This window comes from Trichechus manatus, unplaced genomic scaffold (genome assembly GCF_000243295.1).
Source record: "Trichechus manatus latirostris isolate Lorelei unplaced genomic scaffold, TriManLat1.0 scaffold00385, whole genome shotgun sequence".
NCBI classification, from domain to species: domain Eukaryota; kingdom Metazoa; phylum Chordata; class Mammalia; order Sirenia; family Trichechidae; genus Trichechus; species Trichechus manatus.
The window spans coordinates 313417-322939 of NW_004444321.1; the positions used below are offsets into that span (position 1 = coordinate 313417).

The following is a 9523-nucleotide window of genomic DNA, read 5'->3' on the forward strand; positions in this document are numbered from 1 at the left end:
AACAGTCTGATGTTTCGGCAAGGATTCACATCCCCAATGAGGCAGAGATGGTTCAACACCTCTGATAACCCAAACATGGCAAGCGAATGTGATAAAGAGAAAACTACACGAAAGGATTTCACATAGTAGGGCAGGATAGTAACAAAAGATTAGGTTTTATAGTGAGATAGTCTGGTTAAATCTAAGTATACCACTTTATCCACCACCCATTTTTCAGTTTATTGTATTATGGCAGCTTGTGCGTTGCTGTGATACTGGAAACTATGCCACTGGTATTTATAATACCAGAATGGTCACCCATGGTGAATAGGTTTCAGTGGAACTTCCAGACTAAGAAAGATTAGGAAGAAAGGCATGGAGATCTACTTCTGAAAATTAGACACTGAAAATCCTATGGATCACAGCAGAACAGTGTTCAACTCCCTTGCTTTGGACACATCATCAGGAGGGATCCCTTGTTAGAGGAGGACAGCATTGTTGGTGAAATGTAGAGGGCCAATGAGGGCGTGGGAGACTCTCAATTAGATGGATTGCCATAATAACTGTAACAATGGATTCAAATGTGCTGGTAATTGTGAGAATGACATAGAACCAGGCAATGTTTTGTTCTGTTGTACTTAAGGTCACCATGAGTCAGAGTGAACTCAATGGCAGCTAACAACATACCACTTAATAGCTGTGTGACTTCAATTAGCTATTTAAGCAATCTGTGCCATTTTTTCCTTATCTCTAAATTGGCCAGAATAATACCTACCTCACAGAGTTGTTTGTTAGTAAAACTTATTTAGAAAGTATATATAAACTGCCTACCACGTAACAGGCACACAAAAAAATGCTAGTCCAAACCAAGGTCATGGTTTGCTTGGACTATTATGCAGTCTCCTAACTGGTCTTTCTGCTTCCATTCTGGTCCCACGATTATCTGTTTTCCAGAGGAATTCTTTTTAAAACATGTCAGAACAAACAACTGCTCAAAATTTTCCAATGTCATCCCAATTACACTGAATAAAATCCATATCTTTATCCTGTCTGATATGTCCTCTGTCTCTCAGAACTCTTCTTCTCGCACTTTCCCCATCTCTATTGCCCTCCCCTTAAGATTTTTCCTTGGTTCTTTCAGCATATCAAGCTTGTTCCATGTCTGGCTACTTCTGATCACTAATTTCTAAGCTGAACTATCATATCTTAAAAGCAGCTTTCCTTGACCACTACCTTGGATTGTGTTTTCTAGGAACAGAGACTGAGGATGGGTTTGGAAGCACATGATGTCTAGTCTGGTAATGTCTAGTCTGGGCTGGTCCATGGGTTGGCAGGGGGAGGGCTGGAGCATAAATCACACACAGACAGGAGATGCCCTATTTTGAAATAAGGGAACAGGCTTTTGTGTGTTTGTACCATTCAGTCCCTGACCGCCTCACAGGCATCTCTTTTCAGCCAAAGGCAATTTTCCTGACAAGGTTGAAGGTTTAAGCCACTGGTCACAGAACTATCCTTTAGCAGTGAAGGATGCTTGCATCACTCTGTAAATAGAATTTAGTAGGCCAGCAGCTCACTTGCTACAGTCACTTGACCCAACATTGCCATCCACACACTGTATTGCATAAACCTAGTTCAAGTCTTCGCCTCACATTTATTCTCTGACATTTTTCTTGCTTAGTTATTTGTTGATTTTCTGGCTTCCCAGCTAGAGTAGAAGATTATAAGAGCAGGGACCTTGCCTGTTTTGTTTGTAGCTATGTTTCTGGAGTCCAGAGCAAACACATGTTGAATGAGGGAATGTTGATTCCTGTATACCTTCTCCTTCTAAAACAGAAAGAAAAAAAGGTTTATTTTCAAAGAACATGTCAAAACCAAATGAAAAGACTGAATTGTCCTTCTCACGGTCACCTGCTTCCCGGAATTCCTTTGTTCTTTGTGCCATTTTTATGTTTCATTAGCGGAATGTTGGCTGACTTTTTTTTTTAAGCATTTCAAAGAATCTTGCTTATAAAACTGTTTTCTAAACCATAGATATCTGCCACCAGGGAGGGAAAGACAGCTTTCGGCACTTATCCAGAAATATTTACAGAATGGATTTGAAGAAAGGGAAGAGAAAAATGTCCCCAGAAGCTTATCTCACAGCTTATTTGCATGTCTTCCCCCAAAAGATATTCCCTAACTAGTTCATTGCTACAGGGGCCAGATTTTTAGTATTTTCTACAGATGAATAAATTTTTTTCTCCCCGGATCATTCATGTATATCAAAGCACAATCTGTTATGTGTGTTACTATTGTCTCCTACTCCCTTTTTGTCGTTGGGGAAAGGAGATTATGGCCAAATAGTGACATGTTAGAGGATTAATAGGATAATGAGATGTGTACCTCTGTCTCACACTGTGTCTACACAAATCCAACACATTCCATTGAAAAACGGTGGATGTCAAAAGCTTTTCTAGCAGCCTTTCTGAGAATTCCAGTTTCCCAGGAACTTTCTGTCATCAAAGATCCCAAGGATTGCCTGAGAAGTTCTGGCCATTTAAATAAGGAAACAGAGGCATAATGGGAAAAAAAAAAAAAAAAAAGGTAATCCAGTAGCATCTAAGAAGACATAAGAAGAGAGTCATGAAGCCTGGGGCTTTAAAATGTAAAATAATCATATGCTATCTGGAACACTTATAAAGCACCTACTATTGTACTAAACAATTTTAAATATCTCATTGGATTCCTCAAAAATGCTGGGCAATACACAGTTTGTTTTATAGTTGAGGAAATCAATACACATAGAGAATAGGCAAGCTGTTCCTTATCACGTAGCTGGTTTAGCGTCTCTTTATTAATGTTGCCTGTCGTGCATTCTGACCATAATACTGTGATTTGCCTCTGGGAACCCCCTTCCCAAATCTTTGGGTATGCTGTATGGATGGAGCTGACCCCAGTCTTTGACCTATGTCTGACCAATTAGATTGTTCTATCTTCTTGTTTATCCTGTGGGTTCAGGGATGGGAACACGGCCCTACCCAGACCATTGGGACTCAGCTCATGGATTCACCTGGAAACATCGGGAAAAAAGTATTTCTTTCTTCTGGGATTGCTCAGGTATCATAAGCGTAGCTGATTGTCACAACTTGCCACCTAAAGTAGAGAGCCTGGGGAGAAAAAGTCAACCTGAAAGAAAACTGAGAGTGAGATAAAGGTAGATAGATTCCTGATGCTATAGTTGAGCACCTATATTCTGCCATTGCTGAAGGTGGTACTAACCACGGGACTTTATAGAGGCCAATACCTTTCCTTTATTTCTTAAGACAGTTTCAGGTGGATATTTCTCTCTAGTAATTGGCTATGTCTTAATTTAGAAGTAAATGGATAATGGTTACCCTTGAATATTAAGTGAAGAATGGCTTACTCCATGCTTGTGTACATATTAGAGAGAAGACACACTCCAAGGATCATGCAAGGGGAGGGAATTGGATATTTAAGCTGCTTTTCCTTCTGAACCTTTGCTATTTTAAACATAGCACTTATACACTGGCCACATAACTAGCCTGAAAGAGGAAGAATGAACTTCAGGAATACGGATTGAAATGCTAAAGAAACCTAGGTTTGGAATCAGACAGATCTTGGTTCAAATCTCAGCTGTGACACTACACATCAAGTGCCTTGGGAGAATTACTGAACCTCTCTGCATCTCAGTTTCCTCATTGGTAAATTGGGGTGAAAAAAATCTATCTCACAGGGATCTTCTGAGAGATAAATAAAATCATGCATGTACAGGATTTGGCCAGTACTAAAATAAATAAATAAACAAATTGCAGTGGAGCCAATCTGACTCATGCCAACCCCGCGTATGTCAGAGTAGAACTGTGCTCCAGTAGGATTTTCAATGCCGGAGTTTTAGAAATAGATTGCCAGATCTTTCTTCTGAGGTGCCTCTGGGTGGACTCAAACCTCCAACCTTTCAGTTAGCAGCTGAGCACATTAACTATATGCACCACTCAGGGACTTCTTGGCCAGTGTTATGGATTGAACGTATCTCCCCAAAATATGTGCTGTAAACCTAACCCCTATATTTGTGGTTATAATCTCATTTTGGAATGGGTTTTCTTTTCTATGTTAATGAGGCAGTATTAATGCAGGGCTTGTCTTGAGTCAATATCTTTTGAAATATAAAAGGAGAAGAGGAAGCAATTAAAGTTGGGGAAAGATAGATACATGCCATGCCACATGACGATCACCAAGGAGCCAAGAAAGAGAAGATGAAAAGAGACAAGGACCTTGCCCCAGACCAACAGAGAGAGAAAGCCATCCCCTAGAGCCAGCACTCTGAATTCAGACTTCTAGCATCCTAAATTGTGAGAAAATAAATTTCTGTCTGTTAAATACTTGTGATATTTCTGTTATTGCAGCACTGGATAACTAAGAAGGCCAGCATAGCCACTCTATAAATATTAGTTACCAGCTCTAGGAAACGCCAATCTATCTAGCTCTGACTATTGAATCTCACAAATACTGGTGTAGGGAAGTGGTTAGGTTTTTTCCCTCATGGCTACCATAAATAGTAGTTCTTGGTTTTAGTTCAAATAAATGAAACAAATTTGATTTCCTTCTCAAAGGGTGTGAATAACTGTGTTCGTGTACTTTATAGAATCTTAGAGGGAGGACATGTATCTAAACAAAACCAACCCAACTCATTTCAGTGAAATAACTGTCTCTGTGACACCTTGTTAAATGACCGATTTGACTGATTTCTGTCTTCCCTCTGAATAAAGTTTGCCTGGATTGATCAAGCCAATGAGGCTTCTTAACAACTTGTAATGATAACAGCTCCATCCTTCATCTTGATGCCAACCAATGTCGGCAAGGAGATCATGCCCCTTGAATAGGGAACAGGTGACCACAAGGTCATCTGCACTCCTAGAGTCCCCTAAAGTCAGTGGTACATGGTAATGGAAAATCTAGTTAGAGTTAGGGCATAAATAATAACTGGAAAGAAACATGGGTGGATTTTTTCCTGAAGACAGAAGCCATGTATTTATCATCTTCTTCCTAAGTGTAGCCTGACCCCTATGAGGCTGGTGACAGGGCCACCGACATTGTAGTAAGAAATAAAACTGTGAGGGAGCGGCCTGGACGGCTCTGGGAGGCAGCTGACCCAGGTCTGCGGCTTCCCGTCACGGAGGCTCTCCTGCCCTGCCTGGGCTCTGTGGGGAGTAGAGGGGCCAGCGGCGGCTTGAAGAAGGAGCTGGGGAGCCTAGCGGGGACCTGGATGCTGCGCCGCTGAGGCGCAGAATGTGAACAAGGGACGCCATCCGGTGTGGGGCGAGCCTCTCAGCCGGCCGGGATGGCTACGATGGCCGAACTTTTCCAGAATTGGCAAAGGAATACCAACAGATCCAAAAGACTCACCTGGGTGCCAAACATTTGTTCCCTGCCCCATTGTGTGATAGTAGCCCTGCCTCCTCCTGATGATCAAGGAGCCTTCTGTGGCAGATGAGCCTATTGAACGTCTTGTATGGAGAACCCCAGGAGCAGGCTCTAGAGGGAGAGCTGAAGCTTTTGATCCCGAAAGATTATTAGAAGAATTTGTAAATCATATTCAAGAACTTCAAATAATGGTTGAAAAGATTCAAAGGAAAGCAGAGAAACTAGAACAACAGTGTCAGAAAGAAGCCAGCGAATTTGCCAAGAAGGTACAGGAGCCAGCAAAGCAATCAGGTTGCCTTCCAACATTTTCAAGAACTAGATGAGCACATCAGCTATATAACAACCAAGGACTGTCACCTTGGAGACCAGTTTGAGGGGGTAAAGACACCCAAACAACGGGGAGTGGAGGCTCAGAACCTGATGAAATACTTTAATGAGATTCTAGATGGAAAATTGAAATCTGACGTTATTACAAATTCTGAAAAGATAAAGAAGGCAGCAGACACCATTCAGAAGTTGCACCTAATTGCCCAGGATTTGCCTTTGGATAGATTTTCAGAAGTAAAATCCAGAATCTCAAGTAAGTACTATGATTTAGAATGCAAACTGATTCAGGAGTTTATCAGTGCTCGAAGAAGAGGTGAGATTTCCAGAACGAGAGAAGTAGCAGCAGTTTTACTTCATTTTAAGGGTTATTCCCATTGTGTTGATGTTTATATAAAGCAGTACCAGGAGGGAGCTTACCTGAGAAATGATATATTTGAAGAAGTAGCAATACTCTGTCAACAAGTAAACAAACAAGCTACAGGTATCTTTAGTAATCCAGAAATAGTACTGGCTAAACTTATTCAAAATGTATTTGAAATCAAGCTACAGAGTTTCGTGAAAGACCAGTTAGAAGAATGTAGAAAGTTCAATGTAGAGCAATATCTCAAAAATCTCTATGGTCTATATACAAGAAACACCAATCTTTCCAGCAAGCTGATGGAGTTTAACTCAGGTACTGATAAACAGACGTTCTTGTCTAAGCTTATCAAATCCATTTTCATTTTCTATTTGGAGAACTATATTGAGGTGGCGATTGGTTATTTGAAAAGCAGAAGTGCTATGATCCTACAATGCTATTATGATTTAAAAAACCATCAAAAGAGATCCATTGGCACAGGAGATACTCAAGATTTGGAAGAAAGAATTCGACAGCATACCAACTCACCACAGGGGCCAAGTATCGATACTCATGGGGAAACTTTCCTATCCTAAGAAGTTATGGTTAATCTTTTACAAGAAACCAAACAAGCCTTTGAAAGATGTCATAGGCTTTCTGATCCTTCTGATTTACCAAGGAATGCCTTTACAATTTTTATGTATTGAGCATATTGATTATGCCTTGGAAACAGGACTTGCTGGAATTCCTTCTTCAGATTCTAAGAATGCAAATCTCTATTTTTTGGATGTTGTGCAACAGGCCAATACTATTGTTCATCTTTTTGACAAGCAATTTAATGATCACCTTGTGCCACTAATAAGCCCTTCTCCTAAGTTATCAGAATGCCTTCAGAAGAAAAAATAATTGAACAAATGGAGATGAAATTGGATACTGGCATTGATAGGACATTAAATTGTATGATTGGACAGATGAAGAATATTTTGGCTGCAGAACAAAAGAAAACAGATTTTAAGCCGAAAGATGAAAACAATGTTTTGGTTCAGTATACTAATGCCTGTGTTAAAGATTGTGCTTATGTAAGAAAACAAGTGGAGAAGATTAAAAACTCCACGGATGGGAAGAATGTGGATACAGTTTTCATGGAACTTGAGTACATTTTCATCGGCTTATTTATGAATATTCCTACAGTTGTATGGGTGGCATGTTAGCAATTTGTGATGTAGCTGAATACAGGAAGTGTGCCAAAGACTTCAAGATTCCACTGGTATTATAGCTTTTTTGATACTCTGCATGCAGTTTGCAGTCTTCTGGTCGTTGCCCCACATAATTTACAGCAAGTCTGCTCAGGAGAACAGCTTGCTAATCTGGACGAGAACATACTTCACTCCTTTGTACAGCTTCGTGCTGACTATAGATCTGCCCACCTTGCTTGACATTTCAGCTGAGATTGAATTTACAAGGGAAATGTGTCGTACTTTGGCAGGCCTAGACTGATAGAAAGCAGGGGAGATTCTTTGTGACACAGCCAACATTTTATGGAATAATGACTCTTTGGAAGAAAACAGCAGCCATACTTACCCTTGAGATTTTATTTGAAATTTGGACACTGCTAACCATATTTCTTTTTTTCCCCTTAAGTTAAATTTTTATTCCATTCTTGAACTTACAAATTTCAAATTCTGGCAAATTACTTCACTGTTTTCATCGTGGAAAGTGTTGGTGTCAGAAGGCAACTGAGATGTTACCAATGTTTTGGTTCTTCTTCTCTAACATATTCTACTTGGGAATGTCACCAACTCATTTTGCATTAATATTGGGTGAAATACAGCAAACTGCATTTATTAGTCATCAATTTTTAATGATATTTTCAGCACTGGTAATTGTTAATCAATTTATTTTAGGGTTTCCTAAAGAATTTTTTGTCTCTTTTGAAGGGTTTGCAATTTCATGTAATTTCTGTAGTTAGTTGATTGAACTTTTTCTGGGGTGTGACAATAATACTGTTTGAAGAAAAATGTTATAAACTAAACTGATGAAATATTTTATGTAGATATTAGAAATGGATCAGAATACAGCTGCTTTGTGGGTAAAACTTACAAAAGTTTGCTATTTCATATCTGGTAAATAGATTTTAAGCCAACTCTAACAAGAAATGAAACTACCTTATTTTATATTTCACTTAAGATGAAGAGGACATTAATTAAAGGGCCATACTTATTCATTATTTTAATATTACAGGGGAAGTTAAAAGGTGAGGTATAGTCCAAAAGTGATGAGAAATATTGACAATGTTTAGCAACAAGGCAATCCTTTAAGACTTCTATCTCAATGCTAAATTTGAATAAGATGGGATGGCTAACCATGCAGGTAATCTTCTATTTTAAGAGGAATTTAGAATCGATAGATAACATTTTGTTTGGAGATAAGCTTTGCAAAACTAGTTGCTTTTCATATCTGTAGTTTCTGCCATTGCCTTTCTCAAGGCATTTCTGAAGTGACTTCTATTGGATGTAGTTAATTGAATTGGCTCAATATGGTGACAGAATAAATCATTTACAAAATTTTAAACATCAAGTGAAAATTCAGAAAGGCTGTGATTCTATAAAGTCCATAAACTTGCTCTGCAAGAATGCATTCTAAACTATATGTAGTGTTTCAGCTTCCATTGTGTTCTTGTTCATAGTCTTCTAGGAACATATAAACTTTAACGCTCAATTCATTCTTGAGTCTTCTTTTTTTTTCAAATGTAGGCTTTTGAGCCTAATTTTGGAAACCTGTTTTTCTTCTGAAAATCTGTTTCTAAATGGTCATCAACTTTACCAAACTTCCAGCTCCAGGGCTAGCTACCATTCAAGTTACTATTGAAAGAATTTTCTTCATTTTCTGTTTAGCCCAGTGTTACCAAAGTAGAAAAGGGAAATGAAGTATGCTAACTTTTGTCAAAACATTGTAGGAAATCATGGTAGCCTTAGAACTAGGCTGTCTAGTTTTCTATTCTTTACCTAACGGAGAGCCAGACAGGTTTTGGAAGCTAAAGAAAGGCATGCTTATACTATTGCCATTTTAGAAAGCTCTGATGTGAATTCAAATTATACCTCTGTTACTTAAAGCCAGTAATTTTAAGGTGGTAGTTATACTGGCCATTTGAACTCTTTGTAAAAAACAGTGTTAATTTGTTAAAAAAAAAAAAAACTCAAATAAAACATGAAATAACATTTTAAGACTTCCAAATCAGAGAAGCACTTCAATTGTTTTGTTTGTTTGGATTCATTTTTAAAATGTAAAGCATATACTGTTGCTTAGATATTTTGTTTATTATTACTTCCATACTTGAGTTCTGTGCAATGTTTTCCATTATGTCTGTCATGGATTGAATTGTGTCCCCAAAAATATCTGTCAACTTGGCTGGGTCATGATTCTCAGTATTGTATGATTGTGTACCATTTTGTAAATTGA

The 9523-nt window shown here is 38.6% G+C and overlaps 1 pseudogene; it reads left to right on the forward strand.

The window, feature by feature from the left end:
- The first annotated feature begins 5317 nt into the window (after positions 1-5317).
- LOC101345265 (exocyst complex component 5-like) lies at positions 5318-7512 on the forward strand (annotated as a pseudogene).
- Positions 7513-9523: the final 2011 nt, after the last annotated feature.